Source organism: Mytilus californianus, unplaced genomic scaffold, assembly GCF_021869535.1.
Source record: "Mytilus californianus isolate M0D057914Y unplaced genomic scaffold, xbMytCali1.0.p SCAF_13, whole genome shotgun sequence".
Classification (NCBI taxonomy): domain Eukaryota; kingdom Metazoa; phylum Mollusca; class Bivalvia; order Mytilida; family Mytilidae; genus Mytilus; species Mytilus californianus.
The window spans coordinates 40,284,589-40,304,570 of record NW_026262615.1 but is presented as its reverse complement, the minus strand read 5'-3'; the positions used below and the strand labels follow the sequence as shown (position 1 = coordinate 40,304,570).

Below are 19,982 nucleotides of genomic sequence, written 5' to 3'. Positions count from 1 at the left end.
GAGTTTATCAAAACAAATACAGACCTAACTCGCAACTTGTAATTTACATTTTTTAAAATAAATTATAAAGGTATTCAAGTAGCCTAAATGTAACATCTTTAGAATCAAGTTAAGAAGGTGTGATTGACTATATCCAAACCTGTATCGATGAAATATTTTCGCAAGGTTGACCATCATGCTTCAATTGAAAAACAAAAGGTTTTTTTAAATAGTAAACCGTTTAATTTTAGTCTTCCGTCATTTTTTTTTTTAATGTTTAAATTATACATACCAGGATTGAAATTTTAAATTTGCGCCTGACACACGTTTCGTGTACGATTGACTCATCAATGACACTCGAATTTAAAAATAATGTTAAATAGGCCAAAATAAAGTACGAAGTTGAAGAGAATTGAGGACCACAAATCCCTAAAAGTTTTTGCCAAATACAGCTAAGGTACTCTATTCCTGAGGTAAAAAAGTCTTAGTATTTCAAGTATTCAAAGTGTTGTAAACTGTTTATTTGTTGTCTGCTTTTTGGTCGGTTTGATGTCTCTTTGACATATTCCCCATTTCCATTCTCAACTTCACCAGCAGTGGAATCGACCCATAGGTTGTAAACAAACTCATCATAGATACCAGGATTGAAATTTTATATCTACGCCATACGCGCGTGTCGTCTACTAAAGACTCATCAGTTATGAAATAAAAAATATTAAAAAGGCCAAATAAACATGATAAAATACAAAGTTGAAGAGCATTGCGGACCAAAAATCCCGTAAAGTTTGATTTGGCCTTACAATGTAATAAATGGTCATTTTAAAACACATTTTTTTCAGAGCAGTCCATGTTTTATCGAGTGCAAAAGTTAAATCATATCATTTAAATGTATTATGTCAGTTCATTTACGTTTAAAAGACAGTGAAGAAGTTAAAATACAGTACTTTAGAAAGTACAAATCAATGCATTCGACCTGTTTGACAATGAGATATTAACACGTACATTTCATTTAAAGTCATCCTTCATTTGCATTCAGAAATATTCATGTTAGTGTACCGACATGGATGTCACATATATAATATTGACTCCTATTATCCAACATCAGACATAATTTTAATTTGTAAAAATTGTATGTTCAATCCATTTCGAATCCAATTTCTGTATTTCAGAGAGATATCTATTGAAATTCCTTTCGTACAAATTGTATGCTAGGTGTCTATAAGACTATGGAACATAGAGTCTACATTTGTTCAATCTGCTGAGGTGGTCCATTCACTATTGATGTTTTACAAAGGACAGTCTAAATCATGTTCTCTAGAAAAGATAAAGAAATAGAATTATTTAGAAAATAGAAAATGTCAGACAAATGGACATATAAGTTTAGGAGGTTTATTTAAAATGTGTCTTGATACTCTTACTATTTTTGCGATATCCACATGATTTGTCTTACATACTAGTATCAAATAGTTTGCTGTTTTAAATAATATACGCAATATGATAACATTAATTTTCTTCTTTTATTCAATATATCAACAAATGGTAGTTCTACAAAATGTTACGATCAATTAACACGTATTGAGATGGCTGTTCTATTTTATTACTTTCGTTACTGTATGGTCTGACTCAATATAATCTTGGACTCTAGGATACACTATAGATTCATCTCTTTCATTGAGATAAGGGATACATATAATTTAATCAGTACATGGTTTATATCGTTTTTATTATTATGAGTGCACGCGTTACATTGAATATAACCTGATTATGCTGAAACTGACTGATTGTTTGATTTGTTGTTTGACACCACTTCCAGCAATATTATGCTATTTCGTGGCGATCAGTTTTTGTTGGTGGAGAAAGCCGGAGAGAACCGTCGGCCTTTGGTAGAAAAACTTGAAAAAGGTTTTAGTCGAGCGCATCTGACACGTGCAGGATTCAAACTCACAACCTGAGTGATGACAGGTTAATGATACAGTTGTTCAACTACTATGACCACTCAGTTAAGTGTTGACAGGCTAGTGTTACTGTTCTGCATAGTAAGCACACATATAATTGTCAATGTATATCTGTTTTTACGGATTTACCCGATTTTCAAGAGTGGGTAGTAGGAATTTATCTTACAAAAAAATGGGGTGAAACTGAATTGACAGAAAGAGCTTTCATAGGAGTTTCAAGGTTTTCAGTGCCTAAGCAGGACAAAAAAAGCTTTCAATTGCCTTTTTTTAACTGTTTACCAACAAAGTTGTTTTATTTTCTACTTTTAGGACTTTTAAGTATCTTCCTTTTGAATAACACCTTTAATTGAGTTTCGAGCCATCCTGTCCTAAAAGGTGTTAACATGATTGTACATTATTTGATGTTCCGTTATAGAATCATGCTGTAGTATTCAACTGTTCTCACGTGGTAGGTGTGTTTGACTTGAATCTTTATTGTCGATTTTGGCCGAAATTTCGGTGTTTCCCTTTTGGCACTCCAGGTTTGCCCACTTATAACAGACTTGTTGCAACGAAAAAGCATACAGCTTTGCAAGTAGGGATCAAACAATCATTCAATCAATCAATCAGAAAAAAAAATAGATCGTCAATGACTTTTTTGTGATTTTATAGTCCAGACCATAGTTATGTTATTAAACAGTTCTCAAAATAAGTAAAAACTGGCGATTATTGTCACCTTTGGTTGCACTTTCAAAAATGAGTTGCATCTTCACCTTATATATGCTTCATGAAAATTCATTTAGATTATTTCTTTTCTAATTGAAACATAACATAATGAAACGAGGTTTCTGTAAAATTGGAGCTCATGTCGAGTGTTTCTTGTCTTATGAAGTTAGCAAACAAGTTTACATTTGGTTATTTTCTTAGAAAGATTACATAAAGAATACGCTATGTATCACCTGCGCCTGAAAATAAATTGCTACTGATTCAAGTTCATTATGTAAACCTGATCTGCAATTTGATTGAGAATTTTCTAAAGTTGCAGCAGAAAAGGATTATTGTTTTGATAACATACCAAATTATATCCTTTGTTTATGAAAGGTTAACCAGAAACCATCGGATAACACATGCTACAAATAGACCACAGGATGTACAAATCTAGTCTTATATTACTTTAAATCATCATGCTAATATTCATCACCGTTTTCTCTTAATACCATAATAACAATACTTGTAAAGATATATAAAAAAAGACGACGCGGTATAATTGCAAATGACACAAATCGTCATAGAAAACCAAATGACAGATAATTAACAATTATAGATCACCGTACGTTATATATTTATGATAGAAAGTTATCATAGGAATATGTTTTGTGTATAATTTACAACAGGGTAAAATTTAGTGGTTGATTTGATATTGAAATCTTTAAATTTCCATAGGATTATACAATCTTGTATTATAAGTTGTGTACGAAGTTATATAACACCCAATCGTAAATAAGCTGTTGTTTTATGAACTGCCGTTTTCGTATGCTTCTAATTATCCTAAAACAAAATCAGAACATGATAAGTCAACAGCAAAATGAAACATATGTATGTAGTATTAATGCTTCACTGTTCAAATTATAGCAAATAATAGTGTAAATGTGTTAATAATTACATTAGATGTATGTTTCATTATTATACGTTATTTTGATTGGTTAACACATGTAACAGCAATCTTGCGTCATTCTTCATTTCAAAAAGAATTTAATGAATTGTAACATACATGATGACACAACAATAAAGTGCACAGGTAAATAAAAGAAAAAAATGATAGTAATCGTGTTTTCATGATCATAGCGAACAAATGTAATGATAAGTATTTAATGCTTCTTTTAGTAATAACATAGGGTTGTAAAAGCAATGACCGTGCGCACATTTTTAGAATGAATGTACTTCGGTCAACGCTTTTACACCTCAATGAATTTACAAAAAAGAAGCATTCAATTCTTAAGGAAAAGCTAGAACAACATATGTGGACAAAGATAACAAAACATATATAGTAATAAATAATACAAATTCAAGAATTAACACGCACATAAATCATGTGCTTTGTACAATTCGTATATAAACATGTGTTCAAAAATAGAACACACACATGTTTAATATATATATACAATCTATTCAATGTGTTATACTACAACAATTTAATTTTGGATGTAACGCGTCTTTTGATTGGCTGACAGTGTTTTGTCTATCAGCTCATAGACATAATTTGTCATGTAACCGTGACGTCATCAACGTTTTTTCATGATTAACTCCGGTTTGAAAAAGAATTAAATTATAAGGAATTACTGTTATATTTTTTCTGTCTATTCGAAATAACATACAAAATGTGGTGCACACTCTAAAATAACACGCTACGCGGGTTATTCAGTGTGCAGCAAATTTTTGATGTTATTTCTTCATAGACAGAAACATTTTTACAGTCATTCCTTAAATGTACTATATCGCTATACTATGAAAATATATAGTAGAGAAACGGGCATTCTGTGTAATAAACTATTTAGAAAACCCAAACTACTCACTGCGTTGATATCTAAACTAAGCATGTTTTGGCATGAAAAATGAAAAAAAAAACAGATTATGATATGAAAATAAATAAGTGTAGGTTAAAATATAAATGTATTGTACTGTCTTATTTAAGTATTATTTAGACTATGACTCACGAATATCCTATTTTATCTGAACCTGAAACAAATGCATGGTATGATGTACCGCCAACATGGATGACAATAGACGTTTTGTGATAAATCAACACCAAACCAGCAAAATGTATATGCCTTCTCAAAACTTGTTTTCTCTGTTTCGGTTCAAAATATATTTTTGAATCGTGAAACTGCTTAAACAATAACAACTTATACACTTTATGAAATTTCTTTTACCATGGTTCTAGTTTATTCATTATCTACAAATGAAATACTATATATTTGAATATGAATATGAATGAATCTAACTGTGTAATATATTATCAGAGACGCTATTATATAATAAATATAGATTCTACCACTGCATCGAGTGTGATACGATATTTATCCACTCGAGACAGTTAAATTTTCAAATTTAAAACGCGAGGTTCGCCGAGCGTTTTAAATATTTAAAATTTAACTGTCGAGAGTGGATAAATATCGTATTACACGATATTTGGTGGTATTATCTGTTTCTCTAATGATTTTCATACAATACGCAGGCAAATTTATTCCTTCTTTCCGAATGATCTGCAAAAAAATGTGTTCTTTCTATGTGACGTCATCAGGCATGGTCGCCTTTTTTCATGCCGTCACATTAGAAAATTCAGAGGAAAGCAAGAAAATTCGACGTCATAATCGGATTTTAACCAATGAAGAACTGAGATCAAACGAACCACACGTTGATTAAATTTTGTTTCTCTAATTCTTCGTCAATTTATGCCTTTCTGCACCCATTGTATAAAAAAAATATAATCAACGTGTGGTTCGTTTGATCTCAGTTCTTCATTGGTTAAAATCCGATTATGACGTCGAATTTTCTTGCTTTCCTCTGATTTTCCTATTGTGACGGCATGAAAAAAGGTGACCATGCCTGATGACGTCACATAGAAAGAACACATCTTTTTGCAGATCATTCGAAAAGATGGAATAAATTTGCCTGCGTATTGTTTGAAAATCATTAGAGAAACAGATTCCACCACCAAATTTCGTGTAATACGATATTTATCCACTCTCGACAGTTAAGTTTTAAATATTTAAAACGCTCGGCGAGCCTCGCGTTTTAAATTTGAAAAGTAAACTGTCTCGAGTGGATAAATATCGTATCACACTCGATGCAGTGGTAGAATCTATATTTATACAATGGGTGCAGAAAGGGATAAATTATTGAAGAATTAGAGAAAGTGAATTATTCATACTAAGTATATGGATAATAATGATATATTATACATTCCACATTATAGCATTTTTTTCATACGAAAAAAGAAAAAATAACAAATGGCATGTGTTAGTGCATAACAATTGTGTTACGTTATATTTATTTATCAATGAGACATGTACCTAATATATTTTTAGATAATACTTATAAGTAAGATGTGATAGTATAATGCAGACATAATTAGTGTTTGAACGTATATATACAGTTTATATAAATATATATTAGTCTGGTTATATGGTTTAATGTTCACGCGCTATATTAGTATATACAATGTATACATACAAAACATACTGACATTTCATATATTTGGTCTAATGTTCATTTAAAATATTTCTTTCAAATGAAATGTTGGTATCTGATTTTGTTTTGTATTTTTTAATTAACAGTCTTTTCATCCATATTATCCTTAAGCAGATCTGATGGAACATACTTTGCTAACTTGTACCTACTTGAATAACATAATATAGTACAGTTTCTTTCGTCAGCGAAATGTCCTTGGCAAAATTGTCCTCCATATAATGGTAAAGGATTTGTGCAAGTTCGTGTTCGAAACTGGATACCTTTACAAACACAGGACGTCCATTGAGTCCATATATTCCAACCACCATTAACGAGTAAGACGAAAGAAACACTGTTATCTAATTGAACAAGTTCATCGTAGATGATCATTTTCAAAGCATAAACTCTAAAATTTACGACAATATTCTCCAATAGTTAAGTTCAAAAATCAAACCAATGCGTATTTATTAGTACATGTAGTAGAAAAACTTTTGATTAACATAAGTTTATTATGTAATGCATTACAATAAAAACATTTTACTTTCAAATAACCAACTAGCCATGTGACAGTTATATTAAAATATTACAAAAATAAACTGAACAAAGATGCCAAGTTTGAAATCTTGTACTCCATACCTGCGTTTTGTCTACAGAAGATTCATCAGTGATGCTCGAATCACAAATGTTAAAAGTCAAATCAAGTTCGCAGTTGAAAAAAACATTGATTACCCGATAATTTCGAAATCTGTTGTTAAACAAAGCCGATTTATAATTCCTTGTGTTTAAAACAAATCTTAGTTTTTCGAATAAATCAATGTTTCCAAAAACTTTATTTATAAATTATAAATCAATTCTTGAAAACTTTTCTGATTTCGCAAAAAAAAGAAATATGCAAGTGTGCACGACAAACTGATGTATTCTTCATATAGTTCAAGTATTGCCAAAGCTATACTACCTGGTCCTTCTGGTTAAAATTGAAGATTTTAAATTTGTAGTTTCGTGCAAGGAAGCTTTGTTGCATAGGTCCTTTATGGATTTCCTTGGCAAACAATGCATCGTCCTATATGTCCTATTGGTCGAATTTAATAATCTTGGTGGGATGGAAATTGCATGTGATAAATTATCTGTAGGTGATCTGTGAGAATCTAGCGTCACGTATGTATGCGTCTTTTGAAGACGAAACACGCGTCTCGCATATATAATTTTAATCCTAGTACAAATGTAAATATGGTAAATATTTTTATAACTGTTGCGTTCTTATGAAAAGAAGGTGATGTGGTATTATTTCAAATGAAACAACTATCGACATAAGTTCAAATGAAATGGGTGTTAGCAATTTTGTTTGTGTTTGACTTATGAGTTTGAATATTCCTTTGAGTTCTTTCGCAACTAGTTTTGTAAACAGAGTAGAACCATATATAATATGAATGGAACCTAATGTCAAAAAAAATAAGTTTTAAACAAATGCATTGCAATTGTGTTGGTTCTTGCTCATACTGCCAAAATACTGCGTTCAATGAGATAGATATTTCCATACATATATATTATAATAGATTTTCTACTTTTTTATCAATCTTGCAAGAACATTTCAATAAACATCATTTTTAAAATCCCTTTAAAATCAAATCGTAATTTTACTGCAAAGTTGAAAAAAAAAATTATGACACAAACAGTGTAATAGTTGACGACAAAACTCATAAAGATACCGGGCATGCAAGCATAACGAGTGAAGGTTGCCAGCCCACTGTTTTCTCTCGTTTTCAGTTTTTGTTGGAATGTTTGATTTGTAGTGTTTGTATACTTCATATCTGTATTAATTAACATAACAAGACTCAGCAACAAGTAATGGATAACTGTCAAAAATATTTGTGTAAATTATCCGTTAAACAGGGTTTTTTTATTCAAATGTATTCAATCTGATGTTTTGATGTTTGTATGTTATCTATGTACTTTTCATCATTCGATTCTCAATTATGCTTTGACCAATAAGTGTTCATCGTCAGTTTGGTACCTTTTAACTTTATTTGAAAATACTGCTAGCATTGTACGTCAATTGTTGTCATTTTTTCGTAGAACAGCTAAGCATTTCTAAGACTTTTGCATTCTTTAAAAGAGAAAAGTTGACATTCTCAGACAGTTTGAACAACTGAATGTACAATCCTGATGTTGATTTTTTTCATTTGTTTTTTTTTTTTTAATTTCGAATGCTTGAGAATACCAGGTCTTATATCATGTAAAATTCATTATGCAAAACATACATTCATGACATTATAACTATGGTTTCATATTACCAAGAATTGGACAGGAAAGAAAACATCGGATTTTAACATCTTCGCGATGACCACAATTATGCCTCGTAGTATGGGTGCAGTTCTTTAAATTATTTTCAGTGCCTATGCATTCTACATCATCTAGCCAGATGTCACCAGACCCGTCATGAATAAGGTTTGAATAAATAAATATTCCAGTACTGTACAAATAAATGAATGTTATAACATATACGTACTACAACTGCTAATATACACAGGTAATAAACAGTATATATATTCGAGTATATGTATTATCAATATAGAATTTTTCATCAGAAGTGAACACTAATTGATTGAAAACTAAACACATACTTTGCCTAGTTGTCTGTTGTTGGATCTTCATTAAGGTGTACTGAAGGATGGATTTTTTATTTTTATGAAATGTTCCCTTTTGTGCATATTTGCAGATAATTTTCAACCTGTTAAGTTATGTAATGTAAACAATAATGTTTGCATATGTTAGTATTCTTGTTTGAAGATTGTAATGTGTCAAAAGTAGACAATATATCTACAACCTTGGCTTTTCTTGTACCCATTGCTTTTCGGAGTTTTAGAATAAGGCTTCAATTATGAGAACATTTACATTACAGATTTTTTTATTGTTTTAACGTTTACTTTGAAATTTTAGCAATGAAGTAAGTGGCATTGCAAGTTAATATATCTGAACGTTCTACAGTACGGGGTCAATATATAAACAATATTTGCTGTTATATTACAATAAGACATTGATAAATCGTGTTCATCATGTTTTGTTTCTGTTCACAGTTACATATGTATATATTTTCCGGATTGACGTGTTCTTGACATGGTTAAAGTAAAAAGATTTTCACTGTTTGATTATAATTATTTTTATGAGTGTGCATGCTGTTATATGTACGCTATACACACCAATAACCAAGTTGTCGACAAGCCACTCCCGCATCAATGTCTTCAAAGGAGTCATCGCAAACCGTTCCCCATACGCCGTTCATGAAAATCTCCAATCGACCATCGTATTCAATTGTGCTGTTTATTAGCCGCAAATCACCTGTACATTATCCAAGAAAACTAAAAGTAACATAATTGATCTAAATAGCTCAATTTAAATATTACGTTTGACAAAAAAAACCTGGCCCTTGTTTTCTGAACCATTTGAAAAAAAGCAAGTATTTAACTGTCACGTATTTTAATAAATACGATAAAGACATTCATAATTGTTTAAGAAAATACATAAATCACAGCTGTTAAATGCTTAAAATACCACACAAAAAGCAAGTCCTTTAATTGTGTAACAACATTGTAAACGTATGCCTGTTTTGAAAAAAGTAGCTTCATTAAATTCAATACTTTTACACCTTTCTTTTCACTACACTCTTAAGATAGATAAAGTTCAAATGTTGATAACAATAATTTAATTCATATGTGCGACTTTCTATTTGAACAATATAGAATGACATGTATTCTCAAATTTAACGACCGTTTCTTCACTAAACCAATCAGAAGATATTTTTCATACTTTGACATATGTAATGGGAAATAACATATATAATAATACTTTTATTCAGGAAATGTACAATTGAATTTACCTTATTTTTTTGTAGCAAAAAAACAGGCCCCCAAAGGTTATATTTTGAAAATGCAATATAAAAGCTATCTAGTAATATCTTATCTTATAATTATATTGTTTAACGTCCTTTTTTTCACACAACATTTGGTTTTTCTGTATTATCACAATTACACAATTGTGTACAACCAGTAGCTTAAAAAACAATTACCGAAGTTTTTATATTATATTTTTGAACTACAACCTGTTAAAAACTACAATTTGACAAAATTAAAAAAAAACGTCTATTTTAATGTTAATGCCTTCAATTTATCTTAAACCATAACATTATCTGACGAAATATAAATTTTCTGTAATCACTGTTATCAACTGCTTAGATTATTATTTTTTTTTCATTGAAGTTGATTTGACGAATTAGTCTTACTTTGGCCGAACTATGCGTCGGTTGTACGTTTATAATCATCGTAAATCTAATAACTGAGTCATTACTATTTATATTGGACGGTTTGTGCTCGAGAATTGAATCAGCTCAATTGTCAGCACACATGTACTGACATAATGCAAAATCTTACTGGTTAGTTTTTCATCCAATGCATCAAATGTGTTTCCCTAGATGTTCAGTTCCTTAGCATTATTCATTGACACATACGAAATTCAACACGGATGATTGAGCTTTACATTCCTATACAATTTAGTTAAACGTGTATGTTTACCCTTTTAAAGTCAACATTGTTTGTTAAGACGAGGAATTATTAATGCATGTAATTACTATTCAAATCAGAGTTTTAGCTATTTATTTATGTTTACAAGAATTTGCTGTTTAAAAACAGTTCTTATGTTTTAAATACTTTAAAGTTTAGAAATGTAATCTATTAAAAAAGCGAGCAACCGTCTTTAAAAAGTGCGATATACAAGATATGGATGTGTCTATAAAAAAGTTGTCCCTGAAGGTCAATCTATTATAAAAAGCTTAAATAAGGAAAAAGAGTTAAACACATAAGTAGATAACAGACGGACTCACATAATTTGACATAATTTTAGATAACTTTGAACAACGTTTTCACGTCAAACTACAAGAAGAAGCTTTTTTTGCAATACTGATTTCTTTGCTTGAGGTCGTATTGTTATAGATTTTCAAATCTCCTCAAAACATACTTTGTATCCGCATACATGTAATTAAAAACCTCAGAGGAATTGTATGCATTTCAAACGGTGGTGGATGAAGAAAAAAATATTCATGGGCCCAGTCACACTGGATGAAAACTCTGCTAGACTGTTTTCGGTGTGAAGTCTAATACGACATTGCTAAGCTTCGACTCCTCACAAAACCAATCCTATGTATACTAATACTTACTCTTAGTATTTGATTTTCATTCCTATTCTATTTTGCTCAATTCAGTATTTTAGCATACATGTCCTTTAATGTAAATATTTGGTTTTTTTTAGGTGTTTCGGTTAAGGTTTAACTACAAGACTTTTCCTCATCGGGTAACCCAAGCCTATTAAATATTATAATATTCAATTTAGAAGGAAAGTTAATAGCGTCCATACGCATATCATTTAATTTCTTGGATATTTGGATACTACGTATTATTGCTCGTACTGTTTGCATCTTTTATATTTTTACGACGAGTGAATAAATTGAGTGTGTGTTTGTATGTGACATATACTTTTGGTATCGGTATCGGATTCGACTCGTAACTTGTAATTTATTGATAATACTAATTATGACGAAGAAAAATGAGCGGAAATGGTGTGACTTTTAATAAATGCCACCGTCATGTATCAGTTATGAAAAGAGTTGAATTCTCTGCTTCATCCATTTTCCGTCATGCTGAAAAACAAATTGGACCTTTTTATTTAAGTAATATAGATTAAAACATAATTATATGTCCTTTTGAATAATTCCTGGCAAAGCTTTAAAGATTATCTTTTTTATATACGGACTTTCTTTTTATTTTTTTATAATATCTAAATATAATAATGCTTTCTTTAGTTTTTATAAAAGTGAGATGTTTTATATATGCTATAATACTTGTAATATGGATCATTAAAGACTTATTGAAAAGTTGCAAATAGTAAAAACTTTATTGTGGAGGTTGGTTCTACACAACTGCTTGGAAAGCGTTGACCATGGCTTTTATCGAGAACTAAACAATCATATAGAATGAATCCTTTTAAAGTCGCAAATCACTTTATACATGTGATTCGATTTGATCGAATTTGCAAAAGCTGATTCTTATAACTGCCTATCGCCTTCTTATCTTTACAATGTTCTCTTCATAGTCATTGCTTTGATATTTTTACTGACGCAAACGAACAATTTGAAACTGGTACTAGAACAGCATTAGAATGAAATGAATATCAGATGTAGATTGTTACTTTGCTCTTATAAAAAAAAATTAAACTGGCATAGAGCACTGTAGTGGAGCAACACATAAGAGTTAGATATATATTTTTGTTTTTAACAATTTTAAATATATGTCCACATACAAATGTTATAAATGTTCTATCTCGACAAGCAGAGTTATTTTCTAGTTTAAAATGGTTTATGAAGCTTTTGAAGACCATATTTTTATTGTTGAAGACCATATGGTGATACACGATTGTTTACAACTACGTCGTTTGCACTCTGGTGGAATTTTTTTTACCTGATTAACTTTTAATAAAGACGAGTGACATTGTACATGTGAAGAACCAAACAAATATCCTTACCAGACACCGGAAAAGATTCCAGGATTTCTATGGTGTCAATTTTGTTCGGCCCCTGCTTGTGAATATTGCGTCTTCTAATTTCTAAATGTTTTTGTATCATTTATCCTTAATGTCGTCCTCTTACGGTCATCATGAGACATCGTTTTGTAAACAAATGGGTTTTGATTTCCATATTATGGCTTTACATATATCATATAATAGTGCAACACAAACGGCGGATTTAATGAAACTAACTCTATGATATTTTATTCATTATCATCTTGTTTTAATGATCAACAAGTATGTCTTTATTCAATTGTAACAATTGTGTCGCTTATGTTATCCATGTTGTTATCTGAGGGAGTGTTGACATTATTCTGTGATAGCTGCATCAGTTCTCATGGTTATACTATTGATAATAAAATTGAGAATGGAAATGGGGAATGTGTCAAAGAGACAACAACCCGACCATAGAACAGACAACAGCAGAAGGTCACCAACAGGTCTTCAATGCAGCGAGAAATTTCCGCACCCGGAGGCGTCCTTCAGCTGGCCCCTAAACAAATATATATACTAGTTCAGTGATAATGAACGCCATACTAAACTCCAAATTGTACACAAGAAACTAAAATTAAAAATAATACAAGACTGACAAAGGCTAGAGGCTCCTGACTTGGGACAGGCGCAAAAATGCGGCGGGGTTAAACATGTTTATGAGATCTCAACCCTCCCCTATACCTCTAGCCAATGTAGAAAAGTAAACGCACAACAATACGCACATTAAAATTCAGTTCAAGAGAAGTCCGAGTCTGATGTCAGAAGATGTAACCAAAGAAAATAAACAAAATGACAATAATACATAAATAACAACAGACTACTAGCAGTTAACTGACATGCCAGCTCCAGACTTCAATTAAACTGATTGAAAGATCATGTCTTCATCATATGAACATCAGGCACAATCCTTCCCGTTAGGGGTTTAGTATCATACCATCATAACATATATGAGAAGAACATAACCCGTGTCATGCCAACAACTGGTTTTTAAATAAATGTGTTTAGTGCCGATGCAAAGACCCTATAAGTGAATCAATATTAATGCCAAAATATGCAATCTTTAATGACCTGACAACAGTATCGTAACTATATCCCTTATTAATAAGTCTATTTAAATGTTTTGTTAGCTTCAAAGGTGAATACTGACATTTTTGTGCTTTATAAAGAATATTTCCATAAAAAATTGGATGTGAAATACCTGAACGTATAAGAAGTCTGCATGTTGAGCTATATTTACGAATGATGTCCTTATACCGATGATAAAATTTAGTAAATGTTTTGACTAGTTTGTGATATCGAAAACACTGGTGTAATCATTTTTCAGTAATACATAAATTTCTTTCGTTAAAATCTAAAACATTGTTACATACACGAGCGAATCGTACAAGTTGAGATATATAAACACCGTAAGATGGTGACAAGGGAACGTCACCATTTAAAATGGATAATTAACGATAGGAAATGAGAAATCATCTCTTTTATCATATATTTTAGTATTAAGCTTTCCGTTAATGATATAGATATCAAGATCGAGGAAAGGGCAGTGGTCATTGTTAGTATTAGCTTTATTTAAAGTAAGTTCAACAGGATAAATTTCTTTAGTATACATACTGAAGTCGTCATTATTGAGAGCCAAAATATCATCCAAATATCTAAAAGTATTATTAGATTTGTGTATCAGATGTTGTTTCGATGTGTCTTTTCTGATTTTTGTCATAAATTGTAACTCATAGCAATACAAAAAAAGGTCCGCAATAAGTGGTGCACAGTTAGTCCCCATTGGAATTCCGATAACCTGACGATATACGGAATCTCAAAAGCGAACAAAAATGTTATCTAGTAAAAATTCAAGGGCATATATAGTATCAAAGCATGTCCAATTGACATAGTTTTTTTGTTTATTTCTACTAAAAATTGACCTAAAAGAGTTTGAACATATATATTCACATTCTGACTTTTTAAATGCCCATTTAATTAGGTGTGTGAATTTTTTCTTAATGAGAATGTGAGGCAATGTGGTATATAAGGTAGAAAAATCAAAACTTTGAACAGATTCAAAATCACCAATATATGCATGCAATTTATCAAGTACTTCCAACGAGTTCTTGACACTCCAAAAGTAATTAATTCCACTATTTTCGAAGGCCTTATTTGAACAATTTATTATCAGGTTTTTGATTGTACCAAGTGTACTGGTAAGAAGAATAGACAATTTAGTAGTGGAACAGTGGCTTGAAGACGAAATGAATCTATATTTGTGAGGTGTTTTGTGTAGCTTCGGAAGCCAATACATAGTTGGGACTTTCATTGTATTTGGTTCTGCTTGTAAAGCGGTAGCTAAAAGTTTATGTTTGTTACAGATGTCGTTTTCTGAAAATGGAGTCAGTTGGAATGTTGGTGAATTGGTGATTTTTTTTTTCAGAACCTCAATGTAAAATTTACGTCAAACAATAATAATATTATTAGCAGCTTTATCGGCCGGGACAAAAACAAATTCCTTGGCTAGTTCTTTTAGTTTATGTTTGATACGAGAAATAGGTTTATTGTGGTTATTGTTAAGAGTAAAATGTTCTTTAAAATGTTGAATACGTATATCAACTATGTTCATTACTGATTTAAAAAAAGAGTCCAAAGATTTTTTGTCAGCTTTTTCCCGTTTTATCCATTTCAAACAGTAAGTATGGAGTGAGTCGTGGATGATATTACGACACTCATTCCAATTTAATAATTGACGGGGGACGATATTTAGGTCCTTTACTGAGGAATGATTTTAACTCTCGGTCTTGAACGATGTTAAGATCTCCTGTTATAACATGGGAAATGGGTCCATAAATGTATTCGAAATTACTGCAATTACATGAAGTAGGTGTATTTTCACTGATATTAACATCTTTACACAATTGGCTATAATTAAACACAAATTTCCGGGTAGATTTCTTGTAAATATAACAAATAAGAGGATGCTCAGTATTATCAAAATATCCCGGAATTTGTTCTTTAACAGAATGGTCGTTAAAAATACCGGCAATATTTACAAAATCAAAACCTTTATTGACATACTTTATTTTAATAAACTGTTTTTTATGATCTTCAGGGCGATCAATTTTGGGAAACAGTTTAGAATAACAATATGCCATTATAATTTGAACGATTTCATACTTAGGACTGCTATATGAAATTGTGTTGCAATCCTCTAAAATTTTATTTAACTTATTAACCGGTAATGAACAGAGCTTTGTTAACAGATAATGTCTGCCGTTGTTTTTTGAAATAGAAATTAGGTCCGAAATATTGGTATGATTGGTTCGAAATTTTCTTTGATTGTGATTTTTTCTACGACCATGAGAACGGTTTTTACGAACAGTTTTAGAAACTATATCCAAAATGCTCTATTACAATTATAAATGTAAAAGTGGCATTCACTAGATATCTCGTTTCTATTTAATGGAGGTTTTTATTTGTTTACACATTCAAAAGATAATACCTTTGTCATCTATTATTCTTGTTCTTAACCAAAAAAAATGCATCTGGTCAAAGAAAAGAAATGGATGCTGATGCTATACATGTAGTAATATAAGTGTTTAGAAAAGAAATAAAATCACAAAAATACTGAACTCAAAAGGGACAGTCCCTTATCAACTGGCAAAATCAAAAGCTGAAACCATCAATCGAATTGATAACAACTGTCATATTCCTGAATTGGTACATGCATTTACTTATGTAGAAAATGATGGATTAAACCTGGTTGTAAAGCTAGCTAAACCTCACACTTGTATGACAGGCGCAATAAATTCCTTTATATTGGCATTGATGTGTGAACAAAACAAACAGACATATGTCAAAAATAAGGGTATAGCAGTCAACATTGTTTTAAAATCTTAATCACTATAAAAACATACAAACAATGTAACTAAGAAGCACAAAAATGATATATAGACCAAGCATATTAGCAAACATTAAAGACAAGAATACTAAGTACATAATTGTTTTAAAATAACACAAAAACGGGATGTATAAGTAGAGCTACGTCATATGTACAAAAAAAAACAACCAAGAAGGCATATAGACAAAGCCCATTAGCTAAAATGAAAAACAAGAATACGAAAATTATTATAGAACAATAACACACTGACGGGAAGTCAAATGAATATTAATAAAAATACACTAAACAGTAAAAATAATATCCATAAAGACAAATAAAAGAACTGTCTCAATATTAGATGAACATTGTTTTGTTATGCAACAGATTCAGGCATATCTGGATGAGCATTTCTTGTCACACTTGATTGAGGCATATTCGGATGAGCATTTCTTATCACACTTGATTCGGGCACGCTCGAGTTTCTGTTTCCGATAAGGTCGCAGTAATCATGTGGTTGGTCTGCACTAATCATGTTAGAAGAAGATTCTCCATGAATTGACTCTATATATCTTGTATTAGAATGAGACAAGTTTGAAGTAAGCTCCATGTCACGAATACTGTCATAAACATTAAATATTGTTGTTACTGGATCGTCAAGTTCTCCAAAGGGTCTTGCAGTTCTTGGAGGAGATGGGATGTTAGGTTCTTTATAGGGTCTTGCAGTTCTTTGAGGAGAGTTACGCCGTCGACACCAGCATATCAGTAACAAAAGTACAGCACCAATTATAACAACAGCAACGCCAATTATAACAACAAAAACATCACTAGTTGGATGTATGACGTTATCATGTGGTGTGACACCTGTGGATGAGAAATTCATGTTTTATGTTGTACCGTCTTGAACAGATAAAATTGACATTCCTGATGTTTTTCTTTTGTGCAGGATATCGCCAATATGAGAGTTTAGTAAAATAACAAAAATATCGAGCTCCAAGGACAATTCATAACGGAAAATCCTTCATCAAATGACAAAATCAAACCCCAAACACATCAAACAAATAGAAAACAACTGTCATATTCCTGTCTTGGTACAGGCATTATCTAATGCAGAAAATGGTGGAGTATTCCCTGTTTTAAAGCAAGCTAAACTGGTCACTTGTAACACAGTTACATATAATTCCATTATATCGACAACAATGTGTGAAAAAGATTGACATTATAGGTAAAATTGTCAAAAATTTCTGAACACAATCAATATTGTGTTAAAATCTTAATTGTAATACAAACAAATACAAAAATTTCAACAAAGAAAATCGAAATTGCATATGGGCACTCGATATACAAAGAACATAGGCAAAGTTGAAAGATAAGAATACACAAATGACCATAGCACAATAACACAGTGACTGGATATACCTATACCTAATCTCGCCAAAAGTATATACCAAACAAAGATTTAACAGTAAAGGTTAGAAAAAAAATGTATAAATGAAAGTAACATTAGAACACGTAATTAAGATGATAAATAACGTCAGTACACAGAATATATACTTCAAGATCATTGTGCATTATTTGTAAAGTTGATACGGAATATTCATCAACAAGGATTTTTTTCGATGAATTATGTTTTTTTTTTTAAAGTTGAGACTTTTATTGGCATAATCCTGGTTCATCAACTTTCCGCTCAGACATCAGTGACGTTTAATAAAGTCCAAGTATCAGCTGCAAGCTCTTGAATACAGATAAGTCGGGAAATTTTTATCAAATATGCATATGAAGTTGATATTGCTGCTCATGTGGGGGAAATTTATAATTTCAAAATTAAAACCGTTTCCCTTGTAATAAATGCTAGTACTGAAAAGACTGAAAGAGGCGATGGAGTCCGTGCCGGTTGTTTCATTTATTTCTAGTTCTGGAGGACATATCATTTAAACCAAATCAGAAAAAGTTTGCATTGCTACTGGAAAGAACATCATCGATGTATCTGAGTGTGAATTCAAATGATCATCTTTGATCTGCTTTCTTTTGTCTAAAGGAACTCCGACTTAACAAGAAGAGGTCGACAAAGAGAGTCGCATTTTTATTTCCCGTAGAAATGCCGACAATTTGCTGAAAAAGGTAAATATTTTAATTTAAAAAAGTATATTGTCAATAAGAAACTACTGATTCTTTGTTCCCTTTTTTACTTATTCGTTCACTTTTAACAAATGGCCGTACTGTTACCCAAAGCAATTACTATATATCGGTTGCTACCAAATTTGATTTGAAAAGCCTTGGAGAATATTGCCTGCAGACGATTTTGTTTCCCCAGTTTTACATAGGATATAGTGTTACACATGTACAGGGTTGAACAATCAACAGTTTTGGTTGAATTAATTTCAAAGAAAGATAGAGATTTGAAATTATACAAAAGTTCTCTAGAGTTGTTTTAAATCCGCATATGGTTTATACCGTTTCCAGAGGTAACAGTTACACAGTATTTCTGAAAATAGGTTTAAATTTAAGATGTACTAATATTGTGTTGTTGACCAAAACAATATATTTTCACCTATTGCTATGATGCAGTACCATGCATACTCGTGACATGATAAAAACTAACAAATTATTCCAAATCAGTAGAACAGTACTAATAAGGAACCGACCGTTCTTCTATGTGTTTTTTTTTGTCCGTTTACCGTCTACAATTGCTACTGGACATTCTCATTCATACAGCTATATATACTTTCGATTTCACGATTTTTTAAATTCAACGTCATATTAAGACTATCTATTTATGTTCAACATCGACAATCAACCGCTACAATAGGTGTGGGGTCATATTCCTATTCTGATATATCATATACTTTATGAAATCTGGTAAATTCAGTTTTCATGCTTTAATTCTAAATGGTATATTATTATGTATGAGCCTTATTTCTGTTTATAAATATTCTGCGACTCAAGATAAGATAAGATAAATAAAGTTGTTTAGTTTTAAACAAAATCATTAAAAGTATTGTGACGTTTGTTTCTGTAACTTATGTTATTACTGATACAATTTTGTATAAAATGTAGTCACTATTCCATTGCATTTTAATTACACTCATACATACATAATATTAGATACACATGTAGAGAGCAACTTAAAAAATGTGATATTCAGGTCAAGAGTAAATAATGCAAGTTTTCCACTCTTGTTTAAATCAAATATCTGCTGTATCTTTGTACTAACCGCACGTAACTCAGTTTTGTATAGAACATTACATCAACAGCTCTGACAAAAATGAAAAAAAAACTGGGTATCAATCTATTTTTCTTTTCTAAAAACATTCGACCCCTGGGATGATACTGTGGACAATGTTTGAAAAACGGCCTTACACACAGATCCTTTTAAA

General features: G+C 31.1%; 1 long non-coding RNA gene across 3 annotated transcripts in view; it reads right to left on the bottom strand.

Moving 5' to 3' along the window:
- Positions 1-19,982, bottom strand: part of LOC127723666 (uncharacterized) — a 108,848-nt gene that overhangs the window by 79,368 nt on the left and 9,498 nt on the right. The window lies entirely within an intron of this gene.